The following is a 24285-nucleotide window of genomic DNA, read 5'->3' on the forward strand; positions in this document are numbered from 1 at the left end:
TTGAAGATTTGGTTCAGGGAAGTCAGTCAAGTCTGAGATGCAGTCCTGCCAAGGACCAGGATGCTGAATCTCAGTAAGAGACCCTTTGTCCCATCATGGTGCTGCTACAAAGAATGCTCCACAGATCCTCGAGCTCATTTTCTTTCCTGTCCTCTTTCGTCCTATCTCCAGCTCATCCTCTCTCAGGGCCTCCGGCCCCTCAAAAGAATGTGTTCTCTTCCACATCCATTTCACTGTCTTCCAATAGAGAAGATACAGCTTGGGAAAAGTATTTGACATGTGATGAAGGAAGAATTCTGGAGTCCAAGACAAGACCTTTCAGCCCATTGTGGTGCTGCTTGGTTGTAGGTTTGTGCCTCTCCATTGGGAAAGCTGGTGAGTAGGGCAATCCAAGGACCAGATTTGTCACTTGGGGACCCAGCAAATCTCAACATCACCATCCATGAATGAGCCCAAAATGAGGCATTTTAACACATCATGTCTACACCAGCCTCCAGGTTATCAAAACATCCTCCAGCCATGCTCCCGTCCAGGTGACCAGAGTTTAAATCCGGTGTGATGTGTATATTCTCGATATTTTTTGCTTATTTATATATTATTATTTTTATTTCTTTTTCTTTCTTTGCACAGATTGGTGTCTTTTGCACACTGGTTGCTTGTCCGTCCTGTTGGGTGAGGTGTTTCATTGTTCTGTTGCGTTTCTTGGATTCACTGAGTATGGGCAAGAAAATAAATCTCAGGGTTGTATATGGTAGCATATATGTACTTTGAAAATAAATTTACTTTGATCTTTGAAGTAAACAGCAGCAGCCATTCCTAATAATTCAAAGTTCTGAGATGCAATGGAACTTGGGAGTCCTCATACAGGATTTCCTTAAAGTTAACCTCCAGGTTGAGTCAGTAGTGAAGAAGGCGAATGCAATGTTGGCATTCATTTCTAGAGGAATAGACTATAGGAGCAGGTATGTGATGTTACATAGAAACATAGAAACATAGAAAATAGGTGCAGGAGTAGGCCATTCGGCCCTTCAAGCCTGCACCACCATTTATTATGATCATGGCTGATCATCCAACTCAGAACACCGCCCCAGCCTTCCCTCCATACCCCCTGACCCCCGTAGCCACAAGGGCCATATCTAACTCTCTCTTAAATATAGCCAATGAACTGGCCTCAACTGTTTCCTGTGGCAGAGAATTCCACAGATTCACCACTCTCTGTGTGAAGAAGTTTTTCCTAATCTCGGTCCTAAAAGGCTTCCCCTCTATCCTCAAACTGTGACCCCTCGTTCTGGACTTCCCCAACATCGGGAACAATCTTCCTGCATCTAGCCTGTCCAATCCCTTTAGGATCTTATAGGTTTCAATCAGATCCCCCCTCAATCTTCTAAATTCCAACGAGTACAAGCCCAGTTCATCCATTCTTTCTTCATATGAAAGTCCTGCCATCCCAGGAATCAATCTGGTGAACCTTCTCTGTACTCCCTCTATGGCAAGGATGTCTTTCCTCAGATTAGGGGACCAAAACTGCACACAATACTCCAGGTGTGGTCTCACCAAGGCCTTGTACAACTGCAGTAGTACCTCCCTGCTCCTGTACTCGAATCCTCTCGCTATAAATGCCAGCATACCATTTGCCTTTTTCACCGCCTGCTGTACCTGCATGCCCACTTTCAATGACTGGTGTATAATGACACCCAAGTCACGATGCACCTCCCCTTTTCCTAATCGGCCACCATTCAGATAATAATCTGTTTTCCTATTTTTGCCACCAAAGTGGATAACTTCACATTTATCCACATTAAATTGCATCTGCCATGAATTTGCCCACTCACCCAACCTATCCAAGTCACCCTGCATCCTCTTAGCATCCTCCTCACAGCTAACACTGCCACCCAGCTTCGTGTCATCCGCAAACTTGGAGATGCTGCATTTAATTCCCTCATCCAAGTCATTAATATATATTGTAAACAACTGGGGTCCCAGCACTGAGCCTTGCGGTACCCCACTAGTCACCGCCTGCCATTCTGAAAAGGTCCTGTTTATTCCCACTCTTTGCTTCTTGTCTGCTAACCAACTCTCCACCCACACCAATACCTTACCCCCAATACCGTGTGCTTTAAGTTTGCACACTAATCTCCTGTGTGGGACCTTGTCAGAAGCCTTCTGAAAATCCAAATATACCACATCCACTGGTTCTCCCCTATCCACTCTACTAGTTACATCCTCAAAAAATTCTATGAGATTCGTCAGACATGATTTTAACTTTCACAAATCCATGCTGACTTTGTCCGATCATTTCACCACTTTCCAAATGTGCTGTTATCACATCCTTGATAACTGACTCCAGCAGTTTCCCCACCACCGACGTTAGGCTAACCGGTCTATAATTCCCCAGTTTCTCTCTCCCTCCTTTTTTAAAAAGTGGAGTCACATTAGCCACCCTCCAATCCTCAGGAACTAGTCCAGAATCTAACGAGTTTTGAAAAATTATCACTAATGCATCCACTATTTCTTGGGCTACTTCCTTAAGCACCCTGGGACACAGACCATCTGGCCCTGGGGATTTATCTGCCTTCAATCCCTTCAATTTACCTAACACCACTTCCCTACTAACATGTATTTCGCTCAGTTCCTCCATCTCACTGGACCCTCTGTCCCCTACTATTTCTGGAAGATTATTTATGTCCTCCTTAGTGAAGACAGAACCAAAGTAATTATTCAATTGGTCTGCCATGTCCTTGCTCCCCATAATCAACTCACCTGTTTCTGCCTGCAGGGGACCTACATTTGTCTTTACCAGTCTTTTCCTTTTTACATATCTATAAAAGCTTTTACAGTCAGTTTTTATGTTGCCTGCCAGTTTTCTCTCATAATCTTTTTTCCCCTTCCTAATTAAGCCCTTTGTCCTCCTCTGCTGAACTCTGAATTTCTCCCAGTCCTCAGGTGAGCCACTTTCTCTGGCTAATTTGTATGCTGCTTCTTTGGAATTGATACTATCCCTAATTTCTCTTGTCAGCCACGGGTGCACTACCTTCCTTGATTTATTCTTTTGCCAAACTGGGATGAACATTTGTTGCAGTTCATCCATGCAACCTTTAAATGCTTGCCATTGCATATCCACCGTCAATCCTTTAAGTGTCATTTGCCAGTCTATCTTAGCTAATTCATGTCTCATACCTTCAAAGTTACCCCTCTTTAAGTTCAGAACCTTTGTTTCTGAATTAACTATGTCACTCTCCATCTTAATGAAGAATTCCACCATATTATGGTCACTCTTACCCAAGGGGCCTCTCACGACAAGATTGCTAATTAACCCTTCCTCATTGCTCAAAACCCAGTCCAGAATAGCCTGCTCTCTAGTCGGTTCCTCAACATGTTGGTTCAAAAAACCATCCCGCATACATTCCAAGAAATCCTCTTCCTCAGCACCTTTACCAATTTGGTTCACCCAATCTACATGTAGATTGAAGTCACCCATTATAACTGCTGTTCTTTTATTGCACACATTTCTAATTTCCTGTTTAATACCATCTCCGACCTCACTACTACTGTTAGGTGGCCTGTACACAACTCCCACCAGCGTCTTCTGCCCCTTAGTGTTACGCAGCTCTACCCATATCGATTCCACATCTTCCCGGCTTATGTCCTTCCTTTCTATTGCGTTAATCTCTTCTTTAACCAGCAACGCCACCCCACCTCCCCTTCCTTCATGTCTATCCCTCCTGAATATTGAATATCCCTGAACGTTGAGCTCCCATCCCTGGTCACCCTGGAGCCATGTCTCTGTGATCCCAACTATATCATAATCATTAATAACAATCTGCACTTTCAATTCATCCACCTTATTACGAATGCTCCTTGCATTGACACACAAAGCCTTCAGGCACTCTTTTACAACCCTCTTAGCCCTTATACAATTATGCTGAAAAGTGGCCCTTTTTAATGCTTGCCCTGGATTTGTCGGCCTGCCACTTTTACTTTTCTCCATAGTACTTTTTGTTTCTACCCTCACTTTACACCCCTCTGCCTCTCTGCACTGGTTCCCATCCCCCTGTAGTGAACTAACCTCCTCACGCCTAGCCTATATGTTGAGGATCTATAAGGCTCTATAAGGCTCTATAAGGCTCTACAAGGCGCTGGTGAGACCTCACTTGGAGTACTGTGGGCAGTTTTGGTCTCCTTATTTAAGAAAGGATGTGCTGACGTTGGAGAGGGTACAGAGAAGATTCACAAGAATGATTCTGGGAATGAGAGGGTTAACATATGAGGAACGTTTGTCCGCTCTTGGACTGTATTCCTTGGAGTTTAGAATAATGAGGGGAGACCTCATAGAAACATTTTGAATGTTAAAAGGCATGGACAGAGTGGATGTGGCAAAGTTGTTTCCCATGATGGGGGAGTCTAGTACGAGAGGGCATGACTTCAGGATTGAAGGGCGCCCTTTCAGAACAGAAATGCGAAGAAATTTTTTTAGTCAGAGGGTGGTGAATCTACGGAATTTGTTGCCATGGGCGGCAGTGGAGGCCAAGTCATTGGGTGTCTTTAAGGCAGAGATTGATAGGTATCTGAGTAGCCAGGGCATCAAAGGTTATGGTGAGAAGGCGGGGCAGTGGGACTAAATAGGATAAAATGGATTAGCTCATGATAAAATGGCGGAGCAGACTCGATGGGCCGAATAGCCTACTTCTGCTCCTTTGTCTTATGGTCTTATGGTCTTATGGTCTAATCTGGTGGGAGTTGTCTATCGGCCATCAAGTAATAACATTACAGTGGCACAGGCAATAAACAGAGAAATATCTGAGGCATGTAAGAACAGAACAGCAGTTGTCATGGGGGATTTTAACTTGCACATAGACTGGGTGAATCAAGTTGGTCGAGGCAGTCTTGAGGAGAACTTCATTGAATGCATCTGTGATGGCTTTCTTGAACAACATGTTACTGACCCTACAAGGGAACATGCCATCTTAGATCTGGTTCTGTGCAAATAGTCAGGTAAAATTAGTGATCTTGTAGTTAGGGATCCTCTTGGAAAGAGTGATCACAGTATGACTGAGTTTCTCATACAAATGGAGGGTGCAATAGTTCGATCTAAAACCAATGTATTATGCCTAAACAATGGAGACTACAATGGGATGAAGGATGATTTGACTGGGAACACGGGCTATACGGTGGGACGATTGAGGAACAGTGGAAGACTTTCAAAGAGATTTGTCACGGTGCTCAGCAAAAGTATATTCCTGTTAAAAGCAAGGACAGTAAGGGTGGGGAGAGCCAGCCTTGGATAACTGAGGAAATGAAAGATCATGCATATAAAGTCGGCAAGAGCAGTGGGAAACTGGAAGATTAGGAAAACTTTAAAAAGCAACAAAGAACCACTAAATGACCAATAAAGAAAGGGAAGCCAGATTATGAAAATAAACTAGCCCAAAATATAAAAACGGATAATAAAAGTTATTATAATTATATTAAGCAGAAAAGGGTGGCCAAAGTGAATGCAGGTCCCTTGGAGGATGAAAAGGGGGAATTGATATCGGGTGATAAGGAAATGACAGAGGCTTTGAGTGACTATTTTGTGTCGATCTTCACGGTGGAGGACACGTCTAACATGCCAGACAGAGATGTTATAGATGCAACAGGAGGTGAGGACATCGATACAATAGCTATCACTAAAGAGGTAGTGCTGAGCAAACTTGTGGGCCTGAAGATAGGTAAGTCCCCTGGTCCTGATGGAATGCATCCCAGGGTACTGAAAGAAATGGCGGAAGTTATAGTAGAGGCTTTGGTGAACATTTACCAAAATTCTCTGGACTCTGGGCAGGTCTTGGCAGATTGGAAGACAGCTAATGTCACGGCACTGTTCAAAAAAGAATATAGGCAAAAGGCAGGTAACTATAGGCCAGTTAGTTTAACATCTGTAGTTGGGAAAATGCTTGAAGCTATCACTAAAGAAGAAATAGCGAAGCATCTGGAAAGAAATGGATCCATCAGGCAGACGCAGCACGGATTCAGCAAAGGCAGGTCCTGTTTGACAAACTCACTAGAGTACTTTCAGGATATAACGAGCGCAGTGGATAGAGAGGAACAGATGGATGTTATTTACTTGAATTTCCAGAAGGTGTTCGATAAGGTGCCACATAAAAGACTTATCCATAAGATAAGGATGCACAAAGTTGAGGGTGATGTGTTAGCATGGATAGAGAATTGGTTAACTAAAAGAAAGCAGAGAGTTGGGATACATGGGTGTTTCTCTGGTTGGCAATCAGTGGTGAGGGGTGTGCCACAGGGGTCGATGCTGGGCCTGCAACTGTTCACACTATACACTAACGATCTGCAAGAGGGGACTGAGTGTAGTGTATCTAAGTTTGCTGATGATACTAAATTGAGTGGAAAAGCAGAAGATACGGCGAGCCTGCAGAGAGATATAGACAGGTTAAGTGAGTGGGCAAACGTCTGGCAGGTGGAGTACAATGCTGGTAAATGCAGGGTCATCCACTTTGGAAGGGAAAATGGAAGATCAGATTATTATTTAAATGGTAAAAATTTGCAGCATGCTTCTATGCAGAAGGACTTGGGAATGCTTGTGCATGAATCACAGAAGGTTGGTTTGCAGGTGCAGCAGGCTCTCGAGAAGGCAAATGGAATGTTGGCTTTCATTAATGGAGGGATTGAATTTAAGAGCAGGGGGGTTTTGCTGCAACTGTACAGGGTACTGGTGGGGCTGCACCTGGAGGACTGCGTGCAGCTCTGGTCTCCTTACTTGAGGAAGGATATACTGGCTTTGGAGGCAGTGCAGACGGGGTTCACCAGGTTGATTCCAGAGATGAGGGGGTTAGACTATGAGGAGAGATTGAGTGTCCTGGGACTGTAATCACTGGAATTCAGAAGAATGAGAGGAGATCTTATAGAAACATATAACATTATGAAAGGGATGGATAAGTTAGAGGCAGGAAAGCTGTTTCCACTGGTAGGTGAGACTAGAACTAGGGGACGTAGCCTTAAGATTCGTGGGAGTAGATTTAGGATGGAGATGAGGAGAGACAGCTTTTCCCAGAGAGTGGTGAATCTGTGGAATTCTCTGCCTGATGAAGCAGTGGAGGCTACCTCAGTAAATCTATTTAAGACAAGGTTGGATAGATTTTTGCATGGTAGGGGAATTAAGGGTTATGGGGAAAAGGCAGGTAGGTGGAGATGAGTCCATGGCCAGATCAGCCATGATCTTATTGAATGTTGGAGCAGGCTCGACGGGCCAGATGGCCGACTCCTGCTCCTATTTCTTGTGTTCTCATGTAATCTGAAATGTACCTGTTCTTTAACCAACACACACAAAAAATGCTGGTGAACGCAGCAGGTCAGGCAGCATCTATAGGAAGAGGTACAGTTGACGTTTCAGGCCGAGACCCTTTGTCAGGACTAACTGAAGGAAGAGCTAGTAAGAGATTTGAAAGTGGGAGGGGGAGGGGGAGATCCCAAATGATAGGAGAAGACAGGAGGGGAGGGGTGGATCTAAGAGCTGGAAAGTTGATTGGCAAAAGGGATACCAGGCTGGAGAAGGGAGAGGGTCATGGGACGGGAAGCCTGGGGAGAAAGAGAAGGGGAGAGGGGAGACCGGAGGGTGGAGAGCAGTCAAGGAGTTATAGTGAGTGGGACAGAGGGAGAAAAAAGAGAGAAAAAAGGGGAAAAAGAATATATAAAAGATATATTAGATAAATAAATAAGAGATGGAGTATGAAGGGGAGGAGGAGCATTAACGAAAGTTAGAGAAGTCAATATTCATGCCATCGGGTTGGAGGCTACCCTCTGTACCCATTGCAGTGACACTTGCCCCTCTCTACAACACCTTGACAGTTTCTAACACCAATGCACCATGGACTACATAGATACAGCACAGGAACAGGCCATTCGGCCCACACTGTTGTGCTGACCCGGCTAAAAAGCAAATCAAAAACACTCAAACATTAATCTCTCCTACCTACACCATGTCCATGTCCTTCCATTTTCCTTACATCCATGAGCCTGTCCAAATGTCTCTTAAAAGCCTCTGATTTATCTGCCTCTACCACCAAACCAGGCAGGCATTCCAGGCAACACACATCAAAGTTGCTGGTGAACGCAGCAGGCCAGGCAGCACCTCTAGGAAGAGGTACAGTTGACGTTTCGGACCGAGACCCTTCGTCAGGATCGTGTGTTGCTTGAATTTCCAGCATCTGCAGAATTCCTGGTGTTAGCACATTGCGGGCATCCACCACTCCGAGTTAAAGAGCTTACCCCTCACATCCCCTTTGAACTCACCCCCTCTCACCTTCAGTGCATGTCCCCGTTATTGGACATTTCATCCTGGGAAACAGATACTCTCTGTCCGCTCTCTACGCCTCTCATAATATTCTAAACCTCTAACAGATCTCCCCTCAGCCTCCGGCGCTCCAGAGAAAACAACCCAAGTTTATCCAGCCTCTCGTGATATCAATTGCCCTCTAAACCAGACAGCATCCAGTTAAACCTCTCCTGCACCCTCTCCCAGTACGGCCTGTGTTCCATAGCATCTTGATTACTCACAGGCTGGAAAGCTCCGACTTTGTCATTTTGAATAAACTTTTATTGTAGGCGGAATAAAACTGGAGCAAAGGCAGCTGAGCCAGTCCCTCAACTGGGTCAATCAGCAGTGCTGAGAGATAATCCAAGTGTGGAGATAATGTTTTCCAGATCCTCAGGAGGGGATAAACTGAAGCGAAGTTGCCGTTCTGACGTCAGTGGAAGCTGCAGTGTGTTAACCCGTCCTTCCCTCCCGTTTCCTCCTCTCAGCACGCCCTCTCACACTTCAAGGCATGTGCTAGACTGACTGCCTGTCGTTAGAATTCTTCACGATACTCCAGCTGTGTTCTATCCGCTCAGGATCTGCTGCTGACTGCAGGACACTGTGCTGATACCGCCTTGCCTTCTCCTTCCCTCTTCATCACATTTTGTTCAAGGAACAATCTGAATGGGCAGCTGATTCTGGTAAGAACGCTCCAATTACGCTTAGTAGAATAAAGGAAAGTTTTACTGATAATTCGCTGCGTTGCTGGAGAAAACCAGTTTCCAGATAAATGCTTTACATTTTTTTTTCATTTCAAAACCACCCTTTTTTTGCGCGTCGGGGCACAAATTTAGACTTAAATTTCTGTACAACGGATTATCTACTGGATTATCGTTGCTAAAGCTGCCGGTCTTTTGGATTATGAACCTCAGCTATGGGAAGCAAAATTATAATCGATCAAATCTCTTGAATGATGCTCTTTAGCAAATTAGAAAGGCACTTTCCATAATCAGCTGCAGTGTTGGGACAGGTTTTGTTCGAGCTGGTCTCTCTTAGTTACACTTTTTTCCGTATTTCAGCTGTATTTCCAGCCCACAAACGACCAGAAAAGTAAACTGATGGCAGAAGTGAGTGAATTATCCAGACCTTGGACCTTGGTGAAGAGCAGCATCAATATTATCTTTCCTTCAGTAGTATGATATTGAAACAAATCGAAAGGTCAAATGACTAGAAAGGAAAAAAATCAGGAAAAGAAATAAGAAGAACTAAGTTATGAAAATTGCAGAGCACTGCATGTGTGTTAGAGTAATGTTTTCACGTCGAACTGGAAGTTGATTCCATTGACTTGTTTAGTTCTTGAAAAAGAGGGCACGTTTGTGCTCCGTAAGTTTTTTAAATGCCTGCATAATTTTCTGACTGTGGGAATGAGATGCCTCTGTTTAAACTGTTCTCTTGAAACAGTGAAAATTGAATCGAATTGAGAAACGTAAATCTCATTATCAAATGTTTCTAGTATTGCTAAATAGCAGCCCTATTATTTTATGGTAAATTTAATCGAGTAGGTATGTAAAATTTATTGTCAAAGTACGTATATGTTACCATATACTACCTGAGAATCATTTTCATGCTGGCATTTACAGGGAATAAAGCACAACAGAATTTATGAAAAAACTACGTGTAAGCAAAGACCGACAAACATCCGAAGTTGTTAAGATGAATTTTACTGAAACTGTCGGGGATGCTGAGGATACGTAGCAGACACTTTGATGCTAAGATCTCAGTACCAGACATTTTGATGATTTCCCTTGCTGCAGTTACTGCATTACGGTCTATGGCTGCTTTGCCATTGAATTCCGAGCCACCAGCTATCATGGCATGTCAGACATCCCACCTCTCCCGGAAGGTCCGGGAGTCTCCCGCAAATTGATGGTGCTACCTCCCTGGGGTGAGTTTTTGCAGGGTGGGGATGTCTGGCATGTAAAACAGCCTCAGAACGGCGGGGCGTCATTTTAGAATGGAGATGAGGAGGAAATTCCTTCTGCCAGAGAGTGGGGAATCCATGGAATTCTTTGCCACAGGCAGCTGTGGAGCCCAGTCACAGGGTATATTTAAGGCAGACGTCGATAGATTGTTAATTGGTCAGGGGGGAGAAGGCAGGAGATTGGGGCTGAGAGAGAAATGTTGAATCAGCCATGATGAAATAGTGGAGCAGACTCGATGGGCCAAATGGCCAAATCTTGCTCCTATATCTTGTGGTTTTATGGTCTTATAGTAAACTGCTGTCCAACCCTGCTGGCATGACTGCCAGACATACCGATACAGGCAGGTTGAAGGTGTTTCTTTGTTTTTACCTGGGTCTTTCAGAGGCATTAACTTTGGCAACACACACAGTATGCCGGAGGAGCTCAGCAGGTCAGGCAGCGTCCTTGAAAGGTCTCAGCCCGAAATCTCGACTGTTTGCTTTTTTGCACAGACGCTGCCTGAGCTGCTGAGTTCCTCCAGCCTTGTTAGTGTGCGCGTGTGAGAGCATGTGTGTGAGCGTGAGTGAGTGTGTGTGAGAGTGTGTGTGAGAGTGTATGTGTGAATGTGTGTGTGAGAGTATGTGTGTGAGTGTGTGTGTGTGAGAGAGAGGGAGTATATGTGTGTGTGTGTGTGTGAGTGTGTGAGAGAGAGAGTATATGTGTGAGAGTGTGTGTGTTAATGTGTGTGTGAGAGTGAGAGGGAGTATATGTGTGTGTGTGTGTGCGCGCGCACGCACGCCTGAAGACTTTCAGGTGTTTGTGATCAACTTTGACAAAACTGGCTGATTATACTTTCCAACTCAATGTGACAGAGTTAACTAAGACAGCATTTGATTAAAAGCATCGGGGCGAGCCATTACTACCCTCGGGTGGGGGAGGTACAGGAGCCTGAGGACACACGCTCTACCCCAGGGGTTCCTAACCTGGGGTCCACAGACCTCTTGGTTAATAGTTGTGGTCCATGGCATAAAGAGGTTGGAAAACCCTGCTCTACATTTTAGGAACATCTTTCTTTTCCCCCTTTGCCATCAGATTTCTGAACGGTCCATGAACCCATGATCATCACCCCACTATCCCTCTGCCATCAGATTTCTGAACGGTCCGTAATCACTACCTGACTATTTCGCTCTCCTTTTGCACTACTGATCAATTTTAAAAAAATATTTATTTTAATAACTTATGGTATCTTTTATGCACTGCACAGTACTGCTGGCACAAAAGAATACATTTCATGACAATTAACCTGATTATCATTCTGATTCTGAAAGGAACAGATTGCACAGATATAGCACCTCTTTCAGATTGTCAGGGTTTCCTAAAGTGTTTCCGAACAGTGAGGTCATTTCCGAGAGGGGTTACAAGGCACAAAATCAGCAGGAGAGTTCTCCCTGGTCCCGGCCAACACGCATTCGAACTGCCTGCATCACCATCTGGTACGAAGATGCCACTGCACTGGATTGAAAGGAAGGTGCCGAGAGTTGTGAGCTCTGCCAGCTCCATCCTGGGCACGAACCTCGCTGGCATCCAGAACATCTCCAAATGGTAATGCCTCAAAAAGGCAGCCTCCATCCTTAAGGACCTCATGACAATGTACCCACAAACTCTACCCCACTGTATTACCTCTCTTCCTGCACCTCTTATTTACTTTAAATTTTCTTTTTTATATGTACTTCTTATTGTAATTTATATTTTTTATTACTCTATGTAGTACTGTGGAAAAGTCTTAGGCACTCTAGCTATATAAATGTGCCTGGTACTGTATTTGTCAAGGGGGAGCGGAGAGCGAGTTTGTAGATCTGGCGAGAGTAAAGGATGTTGGGGATGGCGAGGGTGGAGCGTCGTGGGAGGGGTGCAGGACAGGTGACAGAGAAGGAGAGCCAGGGGCGGGTGTAGACACACCCAGCCCTGAGACACCAGGCAAAGTCATTTGATTCCAAACAATCAGTTTATTGATCATTACAGAATGTCTCTCTGGTGCTTCCCTCTCCCTTCTCCTTTTCCCAACCACAATTCTCCTCTCCCTGTCCCCCTTCCCACTCTCAGTCCACAATAGAGACCCACATCAGAATCAGGTTTATCATCACTCACATCTGTCATGAAATTTGCTTGTTGTTTTTGCGGTAGCAGTACAGTGCAATACATAAAATTGCTACAGTACTGAGCAAAAACCTTAGGCACCCCGGCTATATGCATGTGCCTAAGACTTTGACAATACTGTGTTGCAGTGAACTGCTGCTGCAGAATAACAAGTTTCATGGCAATATGCCAGTGAAATTAAACCCAATTCTGATTGTTGGTTTCCTCCCACAGTCCAAAGACGTACCAGTCAAGTACATATATTATCAAAGAATGCATAAGTTATACAATCTTTATACAATTATACAATGCTCGCTCATTTGCTGTTAGTAGGTTAACTGGTCATTGTAAATTGTCCCGTGATTAGGCTGGGGTTAAACTGGGGGTTTGTTGGGCAGCGCAGCTCAAAGGGCTGGAAGGGCCAATTCCACACTGTATCTCAATAAATTAATGAGTCCTGCCAAAGGGTTTTGGCCTGACCTTGGACTGTACTCTTTTGCTTAGATGTTGCCTGAGTTCCTCCAGTATTTTGTGTGTGTGTGTGTGTTTGTGTGTGTGTTTTTGCTTAAATAGATAAATAAATAAATGCCGATGAAGAGGGGATGATATGGTAATTTTCTTCGTAGTTATTTGTGGAATGTTACCGTCTATCAATGGCTTTCTCTACCACTCCTGCATTGGAATGGTGTCCACACCTCACAGGCTGATGTACTGTTGCCTTCTTAAACATTCTATGCCTATAAAGTCAACGTGATTCTAAGCGAGATGTTGCTTAAAATTCAGTTGTCAAATTACATGAATTAGGAATGTTTGATATTAGGGCGGCTTGGTAGTGTAGTGGTTAGCACAATGCTTTACAGTACAGGTGACCTGGGTTCAATTCCCGCCACTGCCTGTAAGGAGTTTGTACATTCCCCCCATGACCGCGTGGGTTTCCTCCGGGTGCTCTGGTTTCCTCCCACAGTCCACTGGTTGGTATGTTAATTGGCTGTTGTAACTCGTCCTGTGATAAGGCAAGGATTAAATCAATGGATTGCTCGGTGGTGTGACGTGAAGGGCTGGAAAGGCCTGTTCTGCGCGGTATCTCAAAAATAAATAAACTAACAACTAAATAAATATTCAGCAGGGGCTCCACTTTCCTCTCAGCTTTTAGCTGAGTGGGTGGCGCAGTGGCGTAACGGGCTAGTGCGATGCTATTACAGCTCGGGGCATTACGAAGTTCGGAGTTCAATTCCGGCGCCATTACGTAAGGTGTCTCTGTACGTTCTCCCCGTGACCGCGTAGGATTTTCCGCCGGGTGCTCTGGTTTCCTCCCACAGTCCAAAGATGTACCGGGTCATTGCAAATTGTTACGTGATTAGGCTAGGGATAAACCAGGGTTGCCGGGGGTTGCCGGGGTGGGGTACCTCAAAAGGCTGGGATGGCCTACTCAGAGCTGTACTACTAAATAAAACATAGAAACAGAAACATAGAAAATAGGTGCAGGAGTAGGCCATTCGGCCCTTCGAGCCTGCACCGCCATTTATTATGATCATGGCTGATCATCCAACTCAGAACCCCGCCCCAGCCTTCCCTCCATACCCCCTGATCCCCGTAGCCACAAGGGCCATATCTAACTCTCTCTTAAATATAGCCAATGTACTGGCCTCAACTGTTTCCTGTGGCAGAGAATTCCACAGATTCACCACTCTCTGTGTGAAGAAGTTTTTCCTAATCTCAGTCCTAAAAGGCTTCCCCTTTATCCTCAAACTGTGGCCCCTTGTTCTGGACTTCCCCAACATCGGGAACAATCTTCCTGCATCTAGCCTGTTCAATCCCTTTAGGATTTTATACGTTTCAATCAGATCCCCCCTCAATCTTCTAAATTCCAACGAGTACAAGCCCAGTTCATCCAGTCTTTCTTCATATGAAAGTCCTGCCATCCCAGGAATCAATCTGGTGAACCTTCTCTGTACTCCCTCTATGGCAAGGATGTCTTTCCTCAGATTAGGGGACCAAAACTGCACACAATACTCCAGGTGTGGTCTCACCAAGGCCTTGTACAACTGCAGTAGTACCTCCCTGCTCCTGTACTCGAATCCTCTCGCTATAAATGCCAGCATACCATTCGCCTTTTTCACCGCCTGCTGTACCTGCATGCCCACCTTCAATGACTGGTGTATAATGACACCCAGGTCACATTGCACCTCCCCTTTTCCTAATCGGCCACCATTCAGATAATAATCTGTCTTCCTATTTTTGCCACCAAAGTGGATAACTTCACATTTATCCACATTAAATTGCATCTGCCATGAATTTGCCCACTCACCTAACCTATCCAAGTCACTCTGCATCCTCTTAGCATCCTCCTCACAGCTAACACTGCCACCCAGCTTCGTGTCATCCGCAAACTTGGAGATGCTGCATTTAATTCCCTCATCCAAGTCATTAATATATATTGTAAACAACTGGGGTCCCAGCACTGAGCCTTGCGGTACCCCACTAGTCACCGCCTGCCATTCTGAAAAGGTCCCGTTTATTCCCACTCTTTGCTTCCTGTCTGCCAACCAATTCTCTATCCACATCAATACCTTATCCCCAATACCGTGTGCTTTAAGTTTGCACACTAATCTCCTGTGTGGGACCTTGTCAAAAGCCTTTTGAAAATCCAAATATACCACATCCACTGGTTCTCCCCTATCCACTCTACTAGTTACATCCTCAAAAAATTCTATGAGATTCATCAGACATGATTTTCCTTTCACAAATCCATGCTGACTTTGTCCGATCATTTCACCGCTTTCCAAATGTGCTGTTATCACATCCTTGATAACTAACTCCAGCAGTTTCCCCACCACCGACGTTAGGCTAACCGGTCTATAATTCCCCAGTTTCTCTCTCCCTCCTTTTTTAAAAAGTGGGGTTACATTAGCCACCCTCCAATCCTCAGGAACTAGTCCAGAATCTAACGAGTTTTGAAAAATTATCACTAATGCATCCACTATTTCTTGGGCTACTTCCTTAAGCACTCTATGATGCAGACCATCTGGCCCTGGGGATCAATAATCCAGTTTGAAGATCCCATAGCAGAGCCTCAGGGATTGTTGGTCTGCCTTCTTTATTTACTGCCTGCTACGCAGTGAAGGTCCTCCATCGCTGGCTTCCTTCATCGTGTCAGTAGCTTCCTCTCAGTTTTCGGTACTGTCAGCCATGCACGTGCTGGGTGGAGACTCAGGAATATCATGCACACAGATGTAGAAGGATTCCTCATTGCTATTTCCGTAACAGTTTTGTCTGACCAGTCTGGTTGTTAGCCCTGAGCTGAACCCCCGAACCAGGAGAACCAGTGGACCTCTCTTAGTCTGGCCTCTACCCTTTGATCTGTTTGGCAAGAGCCAAAGCATAAAGCCACGGCTCCCGCCAACATCGCTCTCCGGGTCACGGAGGCAGGCGAGCCTCCAAGCCCAACGACAAGGTTGCGGTCCTCTTGCAGGGTTCCTATGTTCAGGTGTGACCATAAGTCGGGCATTCCCAACTCGGTGTTGGCCTCTGCTATCTGCTTGCCTGCTGTTCTACTTTTCAGTCAGACGCTGGGTTGCAGCCTCGGCTCTCTCATCAAACGCTAAGTTGTCTGCGTGAATTTGATCAACAAAATATGGAGTGAATTATCTCCTTGGCTTTGGTTGTTGTGACCAAGCTGAAGGAATGTGCTCAGTTTGGGAACCCTGCCTACAGAGTCTCAAGTTGATGACCTTCTAACAGATGTTTGGACTGGGACCATGATTTCAAAAAGATACTCCCTACTGGTTTTCTCCATTTGGGAATAATGAGTACAGACGTTCCTGATGGACTTTTCCTCTTCTGTCCCAGTCCGGACTCATTGACCCACAGGACACACCAATGTGAGTAATTTTCCTCAGAAATGGCATTATGAGCTGATTTGTTCAGAGAGAATTCATGTTGCATAATAATTGCATCTTTTTTCAGAACTCATAAACAAGAGAAAGTCTGCAGATGCTGGAAATCCATAACAACACACACAAAATGCTGGAGGAACTCAGCAGACCAGGCAGCATCTATGGAAATGAATAAACAGTCAACGTTTCAGGCCGAGATCCTTCTTCAGGACTGGGAAGGAAGGGGGGAAGATGCCAGAATAAAAAGGTGGGGGGTGGAAGGGCAAGGAGGCTAGCTGGAAGGTGACAGGTGAAGCCAGGCGGGCAGGCAAGATAAAGTACTGGAGAGGAAGGAATCTGATAGGAGAGCAGAGTGGACAATAGGGGAAAGAGGAGGAGGAGGGGATTCAGGGAGAATTGATAAGCAGGTGAGGAGAGTTAAAACATAGTGTAGGGAGACTCAAATTAGAAGTTCATCATGTCTAAACTATAACCTACTTAAGCAGAATTGATAACTTCGTTTCATGGTTGAAAAACAAGGCCTCCAGTGGAAGAGTGGTTGAACAATGAAAGATTTAAATCGTGCTCTAATTGGATTTGGATCCAATTCCTGTGTGTGGAGACACTTAAAGAGGGGTCTGCTTCACACCCATCCTAGGTTCGTTCTGTACCTTCAATGTCATAGATATTCCTCACCATGGATCTGGGCCAAACACATGCAGATAGGACGAGCTCAGGGAGGCATCTTGGTCGCGTGACCCATGGCCACACGAAGCCGAAAAGCCTGTCCCCATGTTGTATGTCTCGATAATTTCCTGGGAACAATATTAAGCAACATTTGCGACTGAGATACTAAGAAGATAACAAGATGGATGGCTAAATAATTGGCAAAAGAGAGAGATTTAAAGGAGCATCTTAAATAGAGGAAAGATGTGCCAAATGAAGATTAGGGACCGCATTAGAGCTCAGAGCCTTCACACCTACAGCGGTCAGTTTGTTTGTTTTGTACCGCGTTGTACGACGTGGGCGATCAGTCTTTCCATGACGATGATTGTTCTTGGCAAATTTTTCTACAGAAGTGCTTTGCCATCGCCTTCTTCTGGGCAGTGTCTTTACAAGACGGGTGACCCCAGCCATTATCAATACCCTTCAGAGATTGTCTGCCTGGCATCAGCGATTGCATTACCAGAACTTGTGATATACAACCACCCACCACCTGTTCCCATGGCTTCTTGTGACCTTGATCTGGGAGTGGGGGTGGGGGGCTGTTAAGCAGGTGCTACACCTTGCCAAGGATAACCTGCAGGCCAGTGGAGGAACAGGGCGCCTTTACACCTCCTTTGGTGGAGATGTACCTCCACTCTAAAGTTTAGTTGAAGGAAATCTCTGCTTCTGGTTGTGATTGCCGGACAGGCAGCCTGACAACCTGGAGACATTGAGATGGAGCTGGGTGCCACCAGAAAACATGTAGAACCACTCCATCTTTGGATGAAATTGCAGAGCGATATTGACTTAATGAGAAGGAGGAGGGACCTCTGGAGATGATCAAAGTTCAAAGTAAATTGAACCCTGAGATTCATTTTCCTGCGGGCATACTCAGCAAATCTAGGGAACAGTAACTGTAAACAGGATCAATGAAAAATCAACCAGAGTGCAGAAGGCAACGAACTGTGCAAATGCAAATATAAATAAATAACAATAAATAATGAGAACATGAGATGAAGAGTCCTTAAAGTGTGATCACTGGTTGTGGGAACATCTCAATGGATGGGCAAATGAGGGTAGTTATCCCTTTTTGTTCAAGAGTCTGATGGTTGAGGGGTAGTAACCGTTCTTGAACCTGATGTTGCAAGTCCTGAGGCTCTTGTATCTTCTACCTGATGGCAGCAGTGAGAAGAGAGCGTGTCCTGGGTGGTGGGGTCCCTGATGATGGATGCTGTTTTCCTATAACGGTGTTTTGAGCTGATGTGCTCAGTGCTGGGGAGGACTTTACCCAGGACGGACTGGGTTGTAGACACTAATTTTTATAGAATTTTCTGTTCAAAGGCATTGGTGTTTCCATACCAGACATCCCACCTCTCCCAGAAGTTCCGGGAGTCTCCAGCATATTAATAGTGGCTCCCTGATGCCCACAAATTATATAAAATGTCCCAGAAATCAATTTTTTTGAGAGAGGAAGCGAGCGAGAGCGCGCCATGGAAGAGTGTTCCAAAAAAAGAAAATATAAAACGTACGTCACCCCAGACTACACTAAAGTGTACCCCTGCCTAATAGGGGTCAAAAATAATGACAGTGTTACTCGCTGCACTGTTTGCAACAGTGACTTTTCTATTGCCCATGGTGGGTTAAGACTGTAAAAGACAGGTTGAGGTGAGTTTAACAGGTGTCATTCGTTCATTAGCATAGCTAACGTTATTTAAACTAGCTGGCTAGCTGCTCAGGAGCTACTCTATTACAGACATCCCACCTCTCCCGGAAGTTCCGGGAGTCTCCCGCAAATTAAAGGTGCTACCTCCCTGAAATGAGGTTTTGCAGGGTGGAATGTCCTGCCATACCAAGGCTATGATGCAGTCCAGTCAATACACATTCCACCACACATCTATAGAAGTTTGTCAAAGTTTTAGATGTCATGCCGAATCTTTGCAAACTTCTAAGGAAGTAGAAGTGCGGCTGTGCTTTCTTCTCAATCGCACTTGCATGCCGGGTCCAGGACAGATGACAGTGCCATTTTAGGAAGCAAAGGCATGGCCGACAACATGAAGAGATTAGTGAAGTTTGGATAAGTCCATGAATGAGAGAGAGATATGGAGAGTTACGTTCCAGCTGCAGGCAGATGTGACCATATGGATCTGAGTAAACCAGCCACGGGCCTAGTTTCCCTACTCTAGATCTCTCTGACTATGCTCTAGATATATCACAGTTGATCCAGCTGAGGGTTTCGGTTGACAGAGGAAACCAGATGCCTTTGGATGAATGAAAGATGCAGGCACGTTGAGAATGATGACAAGAGAGTGCTAACATCTACCGCTATTCTCTTATCTGTGAGAGGTTGCTCCAGTCCCTTCCCCCGTTTGAAGGGACAGAAATGTAAAATTGTGCATTTTATTGCTACTTGAAACGTTCCTCAATGGTGACTGTAAACCTGCAGCTGTCCGACCCTGTGTGGTGCACTGAAATAAAACAGAACTAGGGTCAAATGTTAACGTAAACAACAGGAATTCTGCAGATGCTGGAAATTCAAGCAACACACATCAAAGTTGCTGGTGAATGCAGCAGGCCAGGCAGCATCTCTAGGAAGAGGTACAGTCGATGTTTCAGGCCGAGACCCTTCGTCAGGACTGACTGAAGGAAGAGTTAGTAAGAGATTTGAAAGTGGGAGGGGGAGGAGGAGATCCGAAATGATAGGAGAAGACAGGAGGGGAAGGGATGGAGCCAAGAGCTGGACAGGTTATTGGCAAAGGGGATACGAGAGGATCATGGGACAGGAGGTCCGGGAAGAAAGACAAGGGGGGGGGGACCCAGAGGATGGGCAAGGGGTATATTCAGAGGGACAGAGGGAGAAAAAGGAGAGTGAGAGAAAGAATGTGTGCATAAAAATAAGTAACAGATGGGGTACGAGGGGGAGGTTGGGCCTAGCGGAAGTACGAGGGGGAGGTGGGGCATTAGCGGAAGTTCCACATCCCATTCCCATTCTGACATGTCTATCCACGGCCTCCTCTACTGTAAAGATGAAGCCACACTCAGGTTGGAGGAACAACACCTTATATTCCGTCTGGGTAGCCTCCAACCTGATGGCATGAACATCGACTTCTCTAACTTCCGCTAAGGCCCCACCTCCCCCTCGTACCCCATCTGTTATTTATTTTTATGCACACATTCTTTTTCTCACTCTCCTTTTTCTCCCTCTGTCCCTCTGACTATACCCCTTGCCCATCCTCTGGGTCCACCCCCCCTTGTCTTTCTTCCCAGACCTCCTGTCCCATGATCTTCCCGTATCCCCTTTTGCCAATCAACTGTCCAGCTCTTGGCTCCATCCCTCCCCCTCCTGTCTTCTCCAATCATTTTGGATCTTCCCCTCCCCCTCCAACTTTCAAATCCCTTACTCACTCTTCCTTCAGTTAGTCCTGACGAAGGATCTCGGCCTGAAATGTCGACTGCACCTCTTCCTACAGATGCTGCCTGGCCTGCTGCATTCACCAGCAACTTTGATGTGTGTTGCTCAAATGTTAACGTGTTCATTTGAAATTCCTGGTTCACTCTTGTAACTGTCTCAGTGCCCATTAATTTCAGTGAAGTAGGAGGAAAGCAGAATTTCACCCAAAGGTGTTATTAAATTTGCACTGTGCAACTTTTACAATACAATCAATTCAGTAAGCTGTATACATACCTTAGCCTTGCCTACATGTTAAATATTTGCTGTCGTACAGGAACATAGCCCTGCCCTAGCGTTTATGGACTGCAAACTTTGAAGGATAGTTAAATTAGTCCCATCCATTGCTCTTCTTCCACAGCAGGGGTTCCCAACCAGGGGTCCTCGGACCTTTTGATTAAGGTAGGGGACAGTGGCATTAAAACGGTTGCCAACCCCTGAACTACAGTATCCAGCTCCCTGATGAAAACCACTTTTGTGTCATGTTCCACCAATGTCTCAGGCACTTCACATCCTAATCATGTCCTAATTAAAGCCATTTTTCTTAAAGTCATCAAGAGTCATAGAGAAGTACAGCACAGAAACAGGCCATTCAGCCCATCTCGTCTACGCTGAGCCATTTAAACTGCCTAGTCCCATTGACCCACACCCGGACCATAGCCCTCCAAACCCCTACCATCCACGTACCTATCCAGACTTCTCTTAAACATTGAACTCAAGCTTGCATGCACCACCTGTGCTGGCAGCTCATTCCACACTCTCACAGCCATCTGAGTGAAGAAGTTTCCCCTCACGTTCCCCTTAAACATTTCACTTTTCACCCTTGACCCATGACGTCCAGTTGTAGTCCCACCCAACCTCAGGGGAAAAAACCTGCTTGCATTTACCCTATCTATACCCCTCATAATTTTGTATACCTCTATCAAGTCTCCTCTTAATCTTCTACGTTCTAAGGGAATAAAGTTCTAATCTATTCAAACTCTGATCCTCAAGACCAAGCAACATCCTTCTAAATTTTATGGTTCATTTTTCAACTGCCTTAAATCAGAGCCAGTTGGTTATCCACCCTTCATCCATCAGAAACAGTTTCACTATATCAAGGTCTTTCCCATCTTCCGATCTGCTTAAGCTTGTTGCATAACAGGCCTTGACCTTTCATCCAGAGGTTCGCTATATTAATAAGAGTGCGTGTTACATGTGGCAACAATTTGATAAAAATACTTCGAACAGAACTCTCACAGAAATGCTGACTCTCAGCACAAATGTCTTTGGTTAACTGTGCTTATCAGGGACAATGAAACTGAAAGGAAGGAACTATCAGTTATCTATTCACCTAATCTTTCATATGTTGTTTTGGAACTTGTTGAAATTCTCTGCACTCAGTGAAGTGCAATCAATATCTATAGGTAGACAATTTGCCTCATTTGAGGGTGTAGACAATTTTGTGCCTCAATGCAGAAAGCAGAGTTAAGGGCAGGATTCTTGACAAGGTGGAGGAACGGAGGGATCTTGGTGTCCACGTCCATAGATCTCTGAAAGGTGCCATACAAGTTGATACGGTGTTGCCTTTCATTACTTGGGAGTTTGAGTTCAAGAGCCACGAGGTAATGATGCTGCTGTTTAAAACCCTGGTTTAGACCACACTTGGAATATTGTGTTCTGTTCTGGTCACCCCATTATAAGGAGGATGTGGAAGCTGTAGAGAGGGAGCAGAGGAGATTTACCGGGGTGCTGCCTGGGCTGGAGGGCACGTCTGCAGAAGACAGGTCCCTTTGGAGCGAGGGAGGATGAGAGGTGACTTGACAGAGGTGTATAAGATGATAAGAGGCACAGACTGAGGGGATGGATTGAGACTTTCTCCCATGGCAGAAGTGGCTAATACAATGGGGCGTGATTAAGATGATTGGCAGAAAGTGTAGGAGGGTTGTCAGAGGTAGATTCTATATACAGACATTGATGGGTGCATTGATGGGTGGTAGTAAAAGCAGGTATATTAAGGGTATTTATTTATTTAGAGATACAAAGCAGAATAGGCCCTTTGAGCCATACCAACCAGCAACCCCCGACAGCTCCGATTTAACCCTAACCTAATCACAAGAAAATTTACAATCACCAATGAACTTACCCGTTACATCTTTGGACTGTGGGGGGAAACCAGCAGACATGGAGACATAAACACGAGGAATCCTGCAGTTGCTGGAAATTCAAGCAACACCCATCAAAGTTGCTGGTGAACGCAGCAGGCCAGGCAGCATCTCTAGAAAGAGGTACAGTCGACGTTTCAGGCCGAGACCCTTCGCCAGTCCTGATGAAGGGTCTTGGCCTGAGACGTCGATTGCACCTCTTCCTAGAGAGACATGGAGACAGTCCATGTACAGAGACGCCTTACACAGAATGCCGGCATTGAACTCTGAACTTTGACACCAGGAGCTGTAACGGCGTCGCACTATCTGCTACACTACTGTGGCGCCCCCAGGAGACTCTTCGATATTCACATGAATGTTAGAAAAATGTGCGGGGGGGGGGGGTTATGTAGGAGGGGATGGTTAGATTGATCTTAGAGTAGGTTAAAAGGCTGAGTAATGTCCTAAGCTCCGTGTTGAAAGTTCAGTGGGTAACCTCCTTGGCCTGTTAGTAATGTCATCCTCAGCTCGAATGGAATTCTTGCTGGAAGAGTCAGATATCGGAGAAAGAGAAGAGCAACGCCCAATGGTAGGAACGAGGGAACATTTCCACAACCCGACGAGATTTAGAGTTTAATATAGAGGAGGGATCTGGTCAAACAGAAATAATATAAGCTCTTCAGAAAAGAGTGTTAGAAGAAAAAAACTTGCATCTAAAATTTGGTTTTTAAATTCCTAAGTTTAAAAAATATGTTGGGCTGTATATACTATGTACAGGAATTTGGCAGTCAGATATTTAAATTGTTCCTTTTGTAAATCTGAGATGCTGATTGGCCATGCAATCACAATTATGTCCTCTTTAAAAGGCACTTATTGTTAATTGGCCCTTTCAGTTTGGTCAGTTCGACAGATAATTGACATGCAAATCCAGGAAGCTTTTAAAGTTTCAGAATCAGATCCGTTATCACTGAAGTGAAATTTGTGTTTTGTCACAGCAGAACACAATGAGATAAATTACTCTTTATTGGACCCTTTCGTTGAATGGCTGTGTCTTTCTATTTTATATGTGAGTCCTACCGAAGGGTCGTCAACTGTACTTTTTTCCCACAAATGCTGCCTGGCCTGCTGAGTTCCTCCAGCGTTTTGTGTGTGTTGCTTACATAGCCATATAACCATATAACAATTACAGCACGGAGACAGGCCATCTCGGCCCTTCTAGTCCATGCCGAACTCTTACTCTCTCTGTATGTGCTATGTGTGACTGTCAGTGTAACACCTGGGCCCGGAGTAACGCTGTCTCGTTTGGCTGGGCACACGAGTAGTCATGTGTGGCTGAAGGACATTGAGCTTGAATTGAATTGAAATTACAGACATCAATAAAGGCAGAGTGAGAAGCGACTGCCAGAGCAGCAATAAGCGACCAACATTTTGTTTTGGAAATTGACCAGTAACGGCAATTACTATCCTGAACCTATTGTTTTTGTAAGAATCATTTACAGTGAGAATATTAACATGGAGTTATTTCCCTAACTAAATACCAAATTGTGGTTTTGATGGTGTACAACCTGAAATTTGAAATTTATTTATGACTGAGGTATGGTGAAATATAGCAGCTTCTGGCTCCTTGAACCACATCCACCAGCAACCCCCAATTTAACCCCCCCAGGGGTCCCAATCTTTTTCACACCGTGGACCCCTACCATTACTGAGGGGTCAGTGAACCCTGGATTGGGAACCCTGCCCTCGC

The 24285-nt window shown here is 45.1% G+C and overlaps 1 protein-coding gene across 2 annotated transcripts in view; it reads left to right on the forward strand.

Annotated features, from left to right (window-relative positions):
• LOC140203762 (cdc42 effector protein 2) overlaps positions 1 to 24285 on the forward strand; it is an 88553-nt gene that overhangs the window by 39299 nt on the left and 24969 nt on the right. Inside the window, exon 1 of one of the 2 annotated variants that reach the window (XM_072269820.1) lies at positions 8631 to 8994. The exons of the other annotated variant lie outside the window; for it this stretch is intronic. The gene's annotated coding sequence lies outside the window, so the exon portion shown is untranslated. Of the gene's footprint in view, positions 1 to 8630; positions 8995 to 24285 lie in introns of those variants that run through there. 2 annotated transcript variants of the gene reach the window in all.

This window comes from Mobula birostris, chromosome 10 (assembly GCF_030028105.1).
Source record: "Mobula birostris isolate sMobBir1 chromosome 10, sMobBir1.hap1, whole genome shotgun sequence".
Taxonomy (NCBI): Eukaryota; Metazoa; Chordata; class Chondrichthyes; order Myliobatiformes; family Myliobatidae; genus Mobula; species Mobula birostris.